Here is a 17,240-nt window from a genome sequence, read left to right on the forward strand (position 1 = left end):
GATCAGCCTATTTCGATCTTCGTTCTGAAGAATATTTATTTAAAAACAATATTGACAGACAATATACGGGGCAAATTGTCCAATTGAAATAATAAACTAAAAAATATTTTCTAAACTTCTAAAACTTCTACCCTATATTATATTAACTTTATACCTTATTCTTCATATATTAATGTAACAACAACAAATCCTGAAACAATAAATAAATACCACGGAAAAAATTGTCTCAATAAATTATGACAAGATTAATACATAACATTTTTACGTAATTTCTCTCCTCGCTCGACGTACCGTAATCCGAAGCTAGCCCAGTGTAAATAACGAATAAGGCAGCTATCATCGTAAGTGGAGAATGCCAATCGTAAACTCGGAGCTAGGGCTGATATCCGAGGCATTTCAATTTCGTGTTATTGAGCTTCTCCACGGCTTCTTTATATTTTCCTTTGTTTTGTCTCGTAAAACTCTCGAAAAGCTCATATAAGGTTCTAATATATTAGCCTACTGAAACTCCTATTGTAGGAAAGGATAACAGATAACTCGTGAAATACGAGTATATGAATGTTAAAACATTTTTTTGTTATTTTTACGGATATCGTTATTTAACAAAGTGATTACAGTATGTTATTCATCAAAAATAACTGCGGGCACTTACGCTACGCAATATATAAGTTACATACCTTCTGAATCTTCTCCATTTTTATGATATTTTTCACTATTATTTCATTCCTATCGGTCGTAGAGTAGTAGCCTATTATAGCCTTTCCTAAAATAAATCTGCTATCCTATTTATATATTTTTTCTTTTTTAATTTGTATCAGTAGTTCCTGAGATAAGAGCATTCAACCAAACAAACAATTCAGCTGTATATAATATATTCTGTGCTTAGAACATACGTATAATGAAAAAAAATATATTACTTATTTTTATAAAATAAAACTCTACAAATAAACACAGTACAAAAAATATACCTCCTCCTTACCCTAACCTTAAAAAGATCTGAAAGGAGGCAAAATTACACGCGAGGTGAACTTATCGCTCGCGTGTCAAAATGTTATTTCACCCTTTACAGGAGACAATTTAATTTCGAAAAAAGCGCCTGACAATTTATTGAAAAATAAAAACCGGTTAAGAGCGAGTTGGATTCGCCCAGCGAGGGCGTCCGTACCAATTTCAGGATTTTAGATCAACAGGAAGTACCTACAATTTATAAAAGTTGATAGGTTTAACAGTTGCAAACAGTTTGCATGTGCATATATTTTGTATGAAATAAACATACATTTGTAATATTGTTTTTATGATAATAATACCATAAAATTTTCCTGTTTCGGATATTTTTCCTTATTTTCGGGTTCACGGGAAGTACTTTGAAGTAAGAATAGCGTTTAATTACGCGTCAATTTTCGTAAAGAATGCAGCAAAATCGATGCATAAATGTATCTTATCTTTTGATAAGATTGACTTGATTGACTTTTCCTCTTATATACAGGATATATATGTTGTATATAGGACCATAAACTTAAATGTGTTATATTAATTTCAACTTGATACCTTTACGCGATCTTGAGATAAATGGGTCGGACGGATACACGGATAACAGTGTTTTAGTGGTTCCGTTTTTACTTTTGAGGTATGGAACCCTAAAAACGATGTAACACGTTTAATTTTAAATAGATTTTGATACTATTTATTTATTTTTACTTATAGATACCTCACGTTTTTGGATAACATAGTAATAGATAAAAAAATGTAAAGGACCATATTACTAACGCTTTACAAGTTACCTAATAATTAAAGTATAAAAAATATAAAAATGCTCCAATAACATTTATTTCTTTGGTAAAGACTGAAACAAGTAAACTTCAATTAAAATGACGTTGAAAATAACAAAAGAAGTAGCGTCTTTCAAGATTTCTTCTTAACTCATAAAAATCGATTCAGCGGTTTAGTCGTAAAAGAACAATGGATAATTAATTAGAGCTATTTGATTATGTTTTATTATACTATAAAATCAGTATGGAATTTAAGAAGTATTTTTATGGATAGGCAGAAGGAATCTAGTGTTAACACACTCCATTCTCCCTTTGCGCCAATTTCTGGAGGCATTACGTGTTGAGTGGCGGAACTCAACGTCGCGCTTTGCCTGGACCCATAGCGAAGAAATCAAAATATTAAGCCACAGTTTCTGCTTAATTTTAATTTATTTTATTTATAATATCCATAAACTTTTAGTCCCTACTAGAAATCAAAATAAAATTTCATGCTCTTCCTTATGGATCTAATTTGACTTGCAGGAAAGAAATCATATCTACGTGAACGTATAAAAAAGCAATAGACTTCTATTTAATTTGACGTATTACGTTACTGCTTCACGCTCGCGAAGTTGAATTACCACGAGCAGGGGTGTATCGTAAAATATTATGCTTATGAATGTTTATTATATATAATTTAAATGTACAATTGAGCAGAGGCAAGTCGTCGGCGCAGGGTCACAAGTGTGCGACTATAAACGCGACGGGATGTGGGTTCGATTCCCAGTAGAGGAAATGAAATATTTAATATTTTCATTTTCTTGTTCTGGTACCTAATGAGGCAAAGCACGGTGTTGGTTTCCTCCACACACACTTCAGCAAAGACCAATCTTAATGTGTTAATCAAAACAAAAATCTGGGGTTTAGTGATCTAATTATTTTTTTTAGTGTACGCCAGTGGTATTATTTAATTTTTATCTTTAGATTTTTATACCTCTAATGGAAAAATGGAATCCTCATGAGAGCACTTTATTGTCCATCTGTATGTCTGCCAAGACCATTAATCTCAAGTTCGCGTGGAAGTATTAAGTTGAAATTAATATCAAATATCACTTGGAGCACAGAAAAAATAATGTATATGCATTGTCTGTCCATTTTGTTTGAGGTCCGGTGCGTAATCAAATCTGTTATGAAAATTGGCAAGAAAAAATAAATTATAATACAAATAAATAAAGGAAAGATTCGGAAAATGGAAATTTATAGTTATTTTACAAAAAAAAAGTATTACAAACTTATACTTGTAGTTTTACGAACTTTTATAAGTTGCAATTGTCGTTGAACTATAATCTTGAAACTGATACGGAGCCCTCAATGTGACTTAATATCATGTACTTACTGCCTAGCCTATGTAAGCAATATACATTATATACAAGGCAAAGTTAAAATAGGAAATATATAAATATATGTTATATTATAATATATATGGACCTTTTACGGCGCATGTCCTATAAAAAACATACAAATAAGGTTCTGTTTTAGCACTTAGCTAAACCTTTTTGCCAGCACGTTCTATCTAAATTATATGTATTCATCACAGCCCGCCCGCCCGGTCTACTTCACCCATTTCCACACGCTTTGTGAAAAAGATTTCGTACAAACCTCAATGTGCTATTTTATTCTTGACCCTCAAACAGTTGGGAACAAAAGGCTGGAATTTTAAATTATACATTCATTATATTGAATTAATAATGACAGACATTTCTTTGAATTATTTTTAATTATTTATTTATCATTTTGTTATTATTATGATAGAATATTAATTAGAGTAAATAATGTTTGTAATAAGAGTCAATGTTAATTTTGTTAACACTGTTAAAACTAAATTTAAAATATTTTCATTAGCTATTCTTAAAGCATAATAAAAAAGGTAGTCTTCACTTGACTTAAAAAAATTTGCTTGACCACAACTGAGCGATAGATTTTCTTATTAGTCCACCACGATCAATATTTTTTTTTTTATTTTATCATCCGTGGTCTCCAGTATCTTCAAAATATTCTCAAAATCAACCAAAATCTCTAAAGCCCAAGGTGCCTTTCTTACCAATACCTACTAAACAAGGATTTGTATTGGCAACACAAAAACAATTAATAAACATTCGTTAGTTTAATAATAAACATTAATTTATTTTGTTAAAATTTTATTTTGTTATTAAACCACAGTACAAATGCATGCATGGAATTTAAGCAGAAACCTCTGTTTTTAAAAGTTGTTTGACATTCACAAACCCATATTATTGGATATCGCCGCAATATTTTATGTTGAAAAACTGAACCGATAAACTGACTGGATTTTGCTATATTGTCACGGAATGTTGTAATTTGCTGTTTTTATATTGTGCAATTCCTTTAAACTCCATAGAATGTTTTTGTTTTTAAAATAAAACAATTTTCATGTTTTATTTATAGATAGACTAGTGGGCCCGGACGCGGCTACGCCCGCGAAAATATAAGCCTAAATCATTAAAATAAGTTAAAAAATAATAATAAGTGGAGATTTATTATTAGAAAAAATATCTGAGTAACCGAAATGAACAAACCAAAGAAGTAAAAGTAACTAAAGGAAATTCTTAATATTAGAAAAAAAAACCTAAAGTTTGCTGTGCGCGAGTACTAAACATTTTTCTATATTAAATAATTATTAATTTTTGCGAACAATATTAAATAAAATCTCAAATGATTAAAATTACGATATTTTAAGTGTATAACATCGGTATAGATAACCAAACTGAGATAAATTAATTATAAGCAGCAAATAATTACATAAAAAATAATAGTAATTCGAAAATCTATAAAAATTTACAAAACCATCAAAGTCATCTGCCCGTTCGCGTCGGTCATACTCATACTATGCCGCCCGAAGGCTAGGTCATTTGGAATCAGTCACATCTTAATTATTTATTAGAATGTTATACAGTAAACTATAATTTCCATCTAGATGAAATGCTAAAAGTGACTATTATATTTATTTTCACAAGGATGAATATCAAATTATAGAAATCATCTAATTTTTGTTAATGATTTGTATAAAGAGATTTGTATAAATCTATATCGGCGCGCGCCATGTATGCATTAAGCAAACTCACTTTGGGTGACGTTTTCTTAAAACAGCAAACTTTGCAAGCCGTTGCTTAGCAACGCGTAGCGACGATTGTTATTAACATGGCGGAATAAATTCCTTGTCAAATTAATTATTTTAATATATTGGTATATAACGAAAATATTACAAATATGAGAAAAAAAAGTATCCTATGTTCATCCCGGGACCCTCAAGTATCTCTACATGAGTATTTTATCACAATTAAATTAGCGGTTTGGCCCTGATTGCGGAAAAGACAGACAGACAGACAGACAGACAGACAGACAGACAGACAGACAGACAGACAGACAGACAGACAGACAGACAGACAGACAGACAGACAGAGTTACTTTCGAATTTATAATATAGGTATGGATAGCGGTAGCCTATTGATAAGACAATCCGCTCCCCACTAAGTACAGTCATGGCACAGGGGTACGGGTGTGTGACTGTGAGCGCGACAGGTATGTAGTTCGATTCTCACTCAAATTTAATATTTTCATTTCTTCGCTCTGATGTAAATAAACATTCAGAATAGTCGAAGATTCGAGCGAAGAAATGAATCGAAATTAGATCGGTTATTAAATAATGAATATCAATGAGTAGCCCTCAGTAGCGTCACCCTCATTTATTTGATCGAATACATATTCGGGTGAACGCAGACAAGCGATTTTTAAAAGTAGGTATATACAAGTTATATTTATGGTACATAGAAAAAATTTTTTGGTTAAGTTTAGAAATTCCAAATAAACATTTTTTTTCATTCTATTTCAAAGCTCAACTTCCACGCAATTTATCTACCTACCTCCAAGACATATAGCGTCTCCTGTAGAAATAGATGAAAATTAAGATATCCCATCGAAATGAAAAATAGACTGGTCCATAAATATCACATTTATGGACCAGCCCAGCCAACAACATCTAGATGAAAAAGCTGTATAAAGAAAAAATATTCGGATTTTCTTTTATCAAAGTTCCACCTAACTCGTTAAGTTACACTGTGTGTCACTTAAGCTTTTTGCTTAACGCTTTTAGGAGACCCGTTAGAGTGGTTTTTTGTTAATATGTTTGGGTAGCTCTAGGATTAGGAACCTTCACAACGTATATTATCGCATTTGTAACGTAATTGGTAGCTGTTTACAATCCGTTCGTAAGTTCCTAGGTTCCCTCTACCTATCCTGCTAAGTGCGGGATACAATGTAATGGTATGAAAAAAAGAACTAATTTATAAAAATTATGATTACTTAGAAAAAAATAATGTATATGGCTTGTTTATATATACATAGATTGTGTGCTGAATTTACTTTGTCATTACAATTTTAAGCAGCATTTACCCAGTCACTGGACCTCGGAACAAATCTCTCCCGAGGGACTTCTTGTGAGGGACATCAATCAGAGGGTTGTGGCCCTCCTTTGTTTCAGGGGAAAGTACCACTTCAATGCTAAGGACAAAGGGAATTAAGTAAAATAAATTAATTTGAATAATAATGAACCATCAAGTACTGTGTACATTGTGTTATACAAACGTTACTGTTAATGTTAAATGGCGAAACCTAATGCCTCGCCTTTTTGGTTCAAAACGAGGACACCATAATAGTTCAATTATTAATTTTCCCTAAAATTAATTTCGAACTCACTACCTTGTTAAGTGTACAATCAGAGGATTCTAAACTGGACCATAAAAGCGTCCATCTTGTGATAGACTCTATCAATTATATAAATTTTAATTAATATAAACAACACGAATGCATTCCTCACTTATTGGAACTTTATTATGCAAATATTATTCTGTTTATATAATAGCTTCTAAGACTATATTGAATGAAATGAAAAGACGTTATTTTCTCATCTTCTTGTCAACAGTCGACTGGGCCTTGGGCAGTGTTTAGTATGCGTCTTATATAGCTACCCCGTGTGTGATGATATCCTCCAATAGATTAAACACGGATGTAAAAATATTTTTCTATGTTAGATTTCGGTTAAATGAATAAAGGCGTATAGTATAGGCGTATTTTTGATTGACTAAAATATACTTGTTGTGACAAAGATAACAGTTACAAATACTAATAGTCACCGCCGCGCTTTGCCTCGACACTAGAGAGATTTTTTTCCTTTTTTTCCTTGAATAGGAATCGAACCCACAACCAGCCCCCTTAACACTAACACGCTTGTGCCCCAGCACCACGAATGCTCTCTTAATATTGATAAATGTACAAAGAAATCACACACTATCATTTTTAATAAAGTTATTTGTCTTATCCAGTATTTCCACGTTGGTGTAGGGTCTCCTTGACTTTCCGATTAACTCGTTCTCGAAAGCAGTTCATGATTTTCGAAAGGTCGGGGACTAAGAATGACGGTTGAATGCAAATCTTTTCGTATTGCGGTTTCGATGTGGAGTTTGACCTTTTTACAACACATTGGTACGTAAATAGTTACGTTTATAGGGAACTAGCGGCCCGCTCGCGGTTTCACCCGCGTGAACTATGTTATTATTAATTTCTGTCTCCATGGCTACGTCCTAGTGACGTCTGTGCAAAATTTGAGACTCCTAGCATTTAGTAACGAATGACAAAGACAAATGTCATTAGTAACGAAGTTTCATACAAACTTTCAACCCCAAAAATAACCCCTTAGAAGTCGAATATTACAAATTCCCGTCTTAGCGAGCACCTACGTCCTATAAGTAACTCCTATGCAAAATTTGAGATTCCTAGCACATGTAGTTTCTGAGATTTCGTGATGAGTGAGTGACCTTTCGATTTTATATATATAGATAAGTTCTATATATGCGACACAATTTAATGATAAAATCTTATTAATTTATTTAATTCAATATATTAATAAACGAGGCTGTCCTTAATCCGCAGGATAACAGTCGTGTAATTGTAACCCTAGCTCTGGTACCAAGGCAAAGTGAGGCGTTGAGTTACGCGAGTCAATGCGCAATTCCTCAAAAAATCAGAGGAAGTGGAGAATTCAGTGTTGTAACATTAGGTTCCCACTGTCTGTTCTGCTATATGCGGGTTACAGTGCGAATCTAAAAAAAATTGAAAAAATAATTTTAAATATATAATCTGAATAATCAATTTCTTCTATCATCCGAAGCAATTTTATTGCTACGTAAGTAATTCATGATGAAATTTGCACCGTATCTTTTATTGCTTCTTGTACTTACGTGCTACTACGAGTGCCTGTACTGTATCTATCAAAAGTAAATGATCGATGAGAACTGATATATCACAACGAGAGTGGAAATGGTTCGGAATATATCGGCAAGTAAGACTATATATGTGTATAGCGCTCGATATAACAGCAACGATCAATCGGTTTGTGGGTGAGCGACACTTTTAAAAGCAATCAATCAACGCAATCTTCAAATTAATCGAGGTAACTTGCTTTATATTCTATACTAGCGAATTTCTCGCGGCGTCGCTCGCTTGAACTACACAATTATTTATTTATTTATCGGAAATCTATAATTAATAAGTACAGCTAAAAACATAATGTATAGTAAAAATGTATAGCAAAATAATATACTGCAGCGTTGAAACCCGCTTCGCTTGGTAATAGGATTCTTTTGTATTGGCAAAGTATAAAACGATTAAGGCCGGAGGAAATAAATACTACCTATATTATATGGAATATAGAGTACGTTAAACATCCGCTCTAAGAATTATCTATCTTTACGGGTAAGTGACACTATAGTGGTGCACTTGTATGCACTCATTTTGTATAAAATGAATTATAAATATAAGTTTATAATTATTATTTTCTATGTAATTCCTATAACGAAACGATGCATAAACCTTCTTATCTTTTGATTGCGTTGACTTAAAAGTTTATTTTTTTTACACTCTAAGGGTAACTATATCCCTGAATATTTGATATATATTAAATAATTTCAGGTTGCTACCTCCGAGCAATCTCGAGATTACTGGTCTTGACAGGCGGACAACAAACTTATCCTCTAAGGGTTCTTTTAGAAAAACGGAAGCCTAAAAATAGACAGAGAATGAAGTATCTTAACTTCCTTATAATTTGATATTAATAACACAATTGTTGCTGATTGTTTATCTATCTAAGGAAACCATTTCAAAGATCGAGAAAATCTACATTCTACTATATTTTTGTATTATTTTCCAAATTTCCTGCCAATAAAACTGTGAGGTAAAAAAATTAACAAGACATGTAAATTTGGACGATTGGGTTTTTATACAGCAATTTTGCGAGCTTTTTAAGCTTCACTTGACATATTTTCCTTTAAGCCATTAACTCATTCATTGAACCGATCATCGACGTTAGTAGACACGAATATGCGAATATCATAAAATTATAGAGAGTTTAATATCTTTATATAAAGTTTTTCTTTAAGAAAACATATCTTTTGTTTTTTTACCTCCACGCTGTATCTTGCATCTGTAGAGCGAATATATGAACCTATTGTTAAGATAATCCATTCCCCATTAGGACAACTTCCTTTCCCCAAATTCCACCTTTTTGTGGCATTGTGTGTTGAGTGGTGGAACTCAACACCGCGCTTTGCCAGAGCAAGGAAAGAAAATATTAAACACATCATTCCTCTGAGTGGGAATCGAACGACGGCCTCAGCTTTATTATGTTTTACTATATTACCTAAAAGCCATCTAGGCATACTAACATGTAGCATAAAAATATAATACTCCAAGTATTATCATCCACAGTTCATAATACGTAGTAGGTACGGTAGTCGTTATATATAATGAAGTGTCGCTGTTAGCATCTGATTTCCCTCGAAGGCGCAGGTTAATGAGGGTACGCTCCCGTCCTACTTTCCATGCCATGATTTCTTTTTACTGAGCCAAGCACAAAGACCGAGAGACCTACTGTTGATATGTTTGTATAGACAGAGAGAGTTCTATCATTGCCGTATAAACGATGTTGCTGATTATAAATATATATATATATATATATATATCAGTGGTTTTTTGTATGTATTTATATATAGGATCAAGTAAATAAAGGTTATTCGTCACAGTCTGGGGAAAAAAATATCTCAACTTTGGAAGCTAGTCTAGTTTCACTTCAACTTAGTTTAGTTGTTTAGTCAAAATGAAAATGAACATAAACGATAAACAATTTTCTATATAATATAATTATTCCCTATTAATAAAGATAATTAATATATTAATGAACTTAATTAATTGTACGGCGCGGCGGAAAGAACAAGCAATAATTGCTTCGCTCCCTGTTTTATTATTAAAAGTAGAAATACCTACTCGCTTAAAACAATTAATATATAGTTATATAAAAATTATATCTGAACTTAGGATCAGTGATAGCTAAGTGTGCGTTACATTTATGTTTTTTTCATTGAATTGTTTTTGTCTAATACAAAATATTTTAATATCAAGAGGAAAATTGTGACCATAGGGGCAGGTTAGGGTATTAGTACAAAATTTGACTATTTAGACAATGGTAGTAGATTCAGTTCTCTAGAAGTAAAAAATTATGTTCATTTAACTGCTCTGATAAGTCAAAGCGCGACGTTGCGTTGTCTAACACTTATTGTCTAGAAATTCAGGCGAAAAGTGGAAAATGGAGAGCTTTTACATAATGTTTTCTCCGCCTATCCAGTTATCTATACTTATAATAAATCTGTAGAAAAGTCATTTCTGTACATTGAAAATATTTAAAAATAAAATAGCTAGGGTGTTAAAGGACAATTAACAGAATCCATTTCCAGCATTTTTGGAATTTTTGTCTGTTTGTCTGTTGGTCTGTTTGTCTGTTTGTCTGTTTATGTGAACACGTATCACGTAAAAAGTACACAACAAATTTAAGCAACGTTTACATATAAAAATTACAAATAAATCAGAGTAGGTTTTAGTTTTTATTTCATTGTAATCGCTTCAGTCTATCAAAAGATATAAGTATTTAACGTTTTCAAGAAGTTAATATTGGAGATCTATTGACAACAAATAGTAAGTATTAACGAATCTTGATAACGAATAAAACATCTCAACAAGTTATTATTTGTTAAGCATTAATTACTTCGGGAGAAATATTATTAATTTTGAAACTTTAGCAAAATATACTTTTTGATTATTTATACTGAGAAAACGGTATGTTTTAACTATGATCGAACGATTACAGTTTAACTATTAGCACAATAGATGGCGCTCTGGCATGATTCTCTGGAAGAAAAGAATTTGAAAACGTTTTAATTACATGACTGTGGATAAAAATATAAATAAAATTAAATAGTCTGTAAAGTGTAGTAAAATATGTTTTTTGATTACTTATACTGAGAAAACGGTATGTTTTAACTATGATCGAACGGTGACAGTTTAACTATTAGCACAATAGATAGCGCTCTGGCAAGATTCTCTGGAAAAAAAAGAATTAGGGAATGTTGTGTTTTTATCAGTGTATGTATGTTTATAAGATAACTTATTTATATCTATTAATATCATATTTATTATTACTATTTACACCTTTCTGCTATCTTCTTTTCTTTCAAACGGTTGCATGTAAGAAAGCGCTTTTAGTGATAAGGCCCCCCATTGCACTTTTTTATTGTCTTTTTGTAAATATTGTTACTGTATTGTTTCTTTGTTTTTAGTGCAATAAAAATAAAAGCCGACCTGCTGTCCCGAATAGCAGAATAAGTATTAAAAACACAAAATAAAGAATGACTGTTAGGCGGTACGAAGTTCGCCAGGTCAGCTAGTACGAAATAAAGCATTACAAAGACGAAACAAAAGGTAAAACAACGTTAATTGAACAGCTATTACAAAATTAAATCATAATTACCTTTAATTTGACGATATTTTGTAATTGAAATTAAGATTTTTCGATTAATAGGAGAAATTAGAAAAATCCACCTGAGAACTTAATGGCTATGCTAAAAGCTTTCCCCTGTACACCGTCACTAATAATGCTTCTCGGACGCTCCGCTACGTCCATTATTAGAACACCCTATTTAGCGTTTCTTTGAAATATTATACATTTTGTTAGTATTAAATGTCTTTTAATGTTCATTAACTTTAAGTGTATAACTTGGAGGATGATATTGTAATAACTTTCTTAGATATTTTAAGTTTATATTTCTTTTCTTTTAATAGTACAGCTAGTAACAGTCTTAAATAGATTATAATAAAATAAATGTACGCATTTATTATTTGTTTATTATTATTTATTATATTGATTACGTTTTTTTAAAGAAGAATATATTACCATAAGATCCTAAATTATTTTAAATATTTTTTCATTTATTATTTCTGTATTAACAATGCCATAATTAAGATACTATAAATAAATATTTCTGAGAGGACATTATTGTTTTTGTACTGTTACAAGCAGTTAAAAATTTGTATGTACTACATTGTATTACTTTTAATATACATTTATACCTAGTCCACAGACAATTACAGTAAGTAATATAGTATATCACGTTTATATAGGAAAGTAGTAATATATAGAGATCAAAAGATATTTTAAAACTTAGTAACATTAAAAATATCCTATTCGAAGCTAATAAACTGTGGGAAATGGAAAAATGAAACGCAATCAAGAACAGAATTGTGTACGCGCGGATGCGGAAAAGCAACGGAAATCCTCGATTTTTCACAAAATAAAGATATATTATATTCCACTTCTTTTGTTAGCGGCGCTGTTATTGTACGAGCACCTTATAAATCTCAAGATTTCCGGACAAGATTACCTAGCAACTCTAGAAGACTTGCTTTTGTAGTGTATCATATTTTTTTATGCAGTTATATATTAGTAATCTTTTATTAGGTTTAAGCATTTAATTACTTAGAGGCGCAAAGGCATAAGCGACTGACTAAACGCGATAGGTTGTAGGTTCGATTCCCTAATTTTCGATTCCTAAATGAAATTACTTACTTTCATTTCTTCGCTCTGGTTTCGAGGCAGCTCAGCTACCTAAGCTGTTATCATCCTTCACTCAGGAACCAAACCTACTACCTAACGAGAAATAAAGGTCATAACATTTTTGTCACTAATTTAAAAAATCGTATAATTAATTTGCGGCTGTGAAAGTAATATCGTTTATCAGCATATTTTAGAAACATGAAGCAATATTTCATGATAGCAACGATCGTAAATCACGACAGTGACAAACCAGACCATTATTTTTTTAATATACCTACGAAATCCCTGACAGCATAAATTGCTAAGTGATCTCCTTCCGCGTTTTCTACTTTAAATTTTCTCTTTTAAATTAATTTATTTTTGAAAATATTTTTCAGGTTCACGCTGTATCCCCCACACAGCAGGGTAGACAGAGGGAACCAAGTTTAAAACACTCCGTTCTCCACTTTCCACCGAATTCTGGAGGCATCTCCACACGATAAATGGCCAGAGACATCTCTAGATAAATGGCCAGAGACATCTCTAGATAAATAGCCAGAGACAAATAGATGGATAATAAAGTGATCCGTTCCTTCCTCTTAAAGTACGGAACCCTACGACTTAAAGATGCAGCAGAATAACTCACAATTTTTAGAATACGTCCAAGTATTTTAGCCAACTCACCTATACGCGTTAAGAGTAAATTATAAAGCAACATCGACGCATTTATATACACTAAATACAACTATTATTAGGAATTATTGTTACAAAACATAGTAGGTAGAAAAATTGTGATATTGAAAATCAAATAAAATATGAAAAAGTGGTTCACTTTAATTATTGCATGTATATGTTCGCTTAACTCTATAATTTGCTTAAATTCGATATGAAATAAATCCAAAAATACTAAGGTAATTGCGCTTAACATCGGTCTTTATACCATCCTCACGATTTAAACACGAACGGAAGGTAAATTATACCAGCTACGAAAGGTAAGGTTTATTAAAATAAAGAAAATGAACAACGAAAGCAACAAATTCAACAGAGAAGACTTTGAATTGTTCCTTCGTGCAATATTAACATAATATAAAATCAAAGCTTGCGTTATCGCTATCGTTATCGTTGATTATTTCAAATATTTATATAATTCAGTTTCATCGTTTTATTAAATTTAACAGATGGAAATTAATTTTATGACATTATAACAAAGTTGCTTTTTTAAATAATAAAGGAAGCTTATAGCTAGAAGTAAATAAATTATCATGGTATCTTATTTTTTTTGAGGCCGCCGTAGCTCAGTGGTGCGCACATGCTTATGACTGTAAACGTGACGTTTGTGGGTTTGTTGAAAACATTTTACGCAATTTTTATTGTTCATAAAAACAAACATTAAATTTCAATTTGACAGACTGACAGAAAATTACTTTTTACAGTCATTTTAAAATATGAATAAATTATTTATCCAATAAAAACTTATGATCCTATAAAATATCACTTATTATAGACGAAGGAAGTGGTATTTCATTTTACTTCTTTAACCTTATATCATTCTAGAGAGTCTTATCATATAAATTACTTTAGAAAACTGCGACGTACCTAATTTAAAATTTCTCTGTGGAATAACTGGACTTTGAAATTTTCTGAACATATTTTAATAATATTTCCATTACTGTAGGTTCGATTAAGACAATACGAGGTTTTGTCGATAAAGTTAGATAACTAAAAAAATTGATAAATAAATAGTAAAAGTTAAACATTTTTTTATTTTTACATGCTAAAATCTGAATTAGGTAGGTACATAATTTTTATAGTTTAAAAAAATACATTCATATCAAATTTCGAACTTATTTTCTTTCTTATTTTCTTTGATTTGCATATTACATTGACAAAGGCCAGAAAAAAGCGTTATGGAAGTTCAGTGGCCTAATGAAGAAAATTTTAATTATTGAATATCTTAAATTATAAATTGTATTTTCTACAAATTTTTTGATTTGAACCCACAATCATCGCGGCCAATTTTCTAAGTGTTATAAACAATTCACAAGGCAAATATTAAAAGCCTCGCCCCGCAGCAGACGCGAGCCTAAACACGTAAATAATTAAAAAATGAGGAGCGCGTTTTAAATTTCAGTCTGAATGTTTAAAAGGTACTGTATTAAATATTCTCTTTTCCTGCTATTTAAATATTGTAATATTTTTTGGTAAAAATTCTTTCCTGAAAGAATTAAATAGACTCAACCGTTTTTCCTGTTATACTAACCAAAACTAGTACTATGTCGTAAAACATATTATATTTCACGATGTACTATAAGCTTGTATTATGATAAAATATTTCTAATAACACTGCCAGTTAAATAACTATACCTACATATTCGAAATACATTATATAAATATCTGTTTTTGACCCCTAAATATGGTTGACCCCTAATATATATACCCCCCTAACCCTTAATATATATTCTTTATAGAATTTAGAATGACAAATGTGTGCCGAACGTTGTTGGCGGCGAATTTTGCTCATGTTTACCAAACACTGGCTAGTGCGCTTTGTGATGAGTTCAAATTCAACTTCGGGTAATATTTGACTGAAAACACAAATGTACCCCTGGGTCTAATTTGAACTAAACTATAGTGTTAAACTCCACTAACTACTACTATCTTACAGTTTGTAGATGTTTGTGAAATCTAATGTAATCGAGGTCATCGTGGTGCAAGATCACAATCATGCGACTATAAAAGCGACGATTGTGGGTTCAATTGTCATTTGGGGGAATGAAATATTTTTTCTCTTCGCTCTGGTATAAATGTAAAGCGCAGCGCTGAGTTCCGCCACTCAACTTGCAATACCTCGAGAATCTACGGAAAGCGGAGAACGAAAGCGTCTTAATGGGAACGGAGTGTCTTTACATTAGGTTTCCATGTTCTATCTGCCTACTCTGCTTTGAGCAGGATACAGCGTGAAAAAAAAATCAAAAGAACGAAATCATTTCGCACTCACACAGGAATGTCTCATTTCTTATAGATAAAGTTTAAATAATTTCTGTTTTCTGATTTGATCATTCTAAATACAGGTTTTCAGTATATTAAGCCCATTTTACATCCCTCAAAAAACTCTTAATACAAAACTATTCATATCATATTTTTTGACTTCAATATCCAAAGGTAAGTCAAAAGCATATGTAAAATAAAAGCTAGACGTATGATAGTAAATTAATTTCCCACCTAAGAGCCGTCCAGAGACGACAGGTTAAAAGCTTTCCTTTGTTCTGCCTAGATAATGTAGAATCTCGGACACGGTTCCCATTAATATTCATGAAAGATTTAAAATAACTGCATAACACTTTTTATCATACTAGGTTTATAATTTATGTTAAAATAGTTACTAAAAAAATGTCTGTGCCTGTCGCTTTTTACAGACGTGTACTCACGACTGGCCTCAATTTTTTTATACCTATTATATATATTAAAACAATAAGTTGATAAATAAAACCCCATTTCTTATAGTACAAGTTCACATGTCTATTCATACGATTGGACTCAGTCGTTTTCTACTATCTTATTAAAATTTCTACTATCTTATTAAAAATATGAGATCTACACCGTAGCGATACCTACAACATTTTGTACTACTATTATGAAAAACTGTAGTCATTTTCTAAATCTCAGTGTGTCATTCATCTCACCCGTACTCTTTTTTTTTTTTTATGGAAAAAGGACAAGGCAATCGAGCGTTCGGGTCATCTGATGATGATCACCGCCGCCCACGACCCCGTGCAGCACCAGAGGAGCTACAGGTGCGTTGCCGGCCTTTGAGGTGGAGATAGACGCGCTTTTTGAAGGTACCCATATCGTACCGACCTGGAAACACTGCCGCGGGTAGGCTATTCCACAGTTCGGTGGCGCGTGGAAGGAAATAGCACTTTAAGGAAACTCGTATAGCACTTTATTACAGATATGTTCTTTATTAAGTGTTTTGCAATGAACATATTACAATACATCCAAAATTTACTATATTTTTCCTATATCGCTTATTTAATGCATATTTGCACTTTTTTAAAAAAATCAGAAGATAAAGTATATTAGTACTCTTTAATTAATTTATTTATTGACATATTTTACTTGTTTCTAAGTATGTCATTACGTCATTGTAGCCTCAAGTCGACGATATCCATAACAAAGTTTTCAGAAAAGAAACAATATAAAAAGTGTTCTCGTGTAGCTTATATTATTATTATTTTTTTAATATTTTAATTATAATCATGAAATATCACAAATTTAATTTATTTTTCTTTACAAAAATATATTTCCTGCATTATTTTCAGCATCACGTCTAATATAAATTATGAAGATTTAATAAAGCGAGCTCAGAAACGTTTAAGTTTAAATAAAGGGAGCATCTCGTATTTTTGTAATTTATGACTGGTTTCGCAAAAGTCAAGGAAAGTTTGACTTTCATTTATGATGGTAAGCTTAAGTCTTTTCATATTATTTTACTTGTA

Source organism: Heliconius melpomene, chromosome 13 (genome assembly GCF_056956725.1).
Source record: "Heliconius melpomene rosina isolate 202511_hmr_F chromosome 13, ASM5695672v1, whole genome shotgun sequence".
Classification (NCBI taxonomy): domain Eukaryota; kingdom Metazoa; phylum Arthropoda; class Insecta; order Lepidoptera; family Nymphalidae; genus Heliconius; species Heliconius melpomene.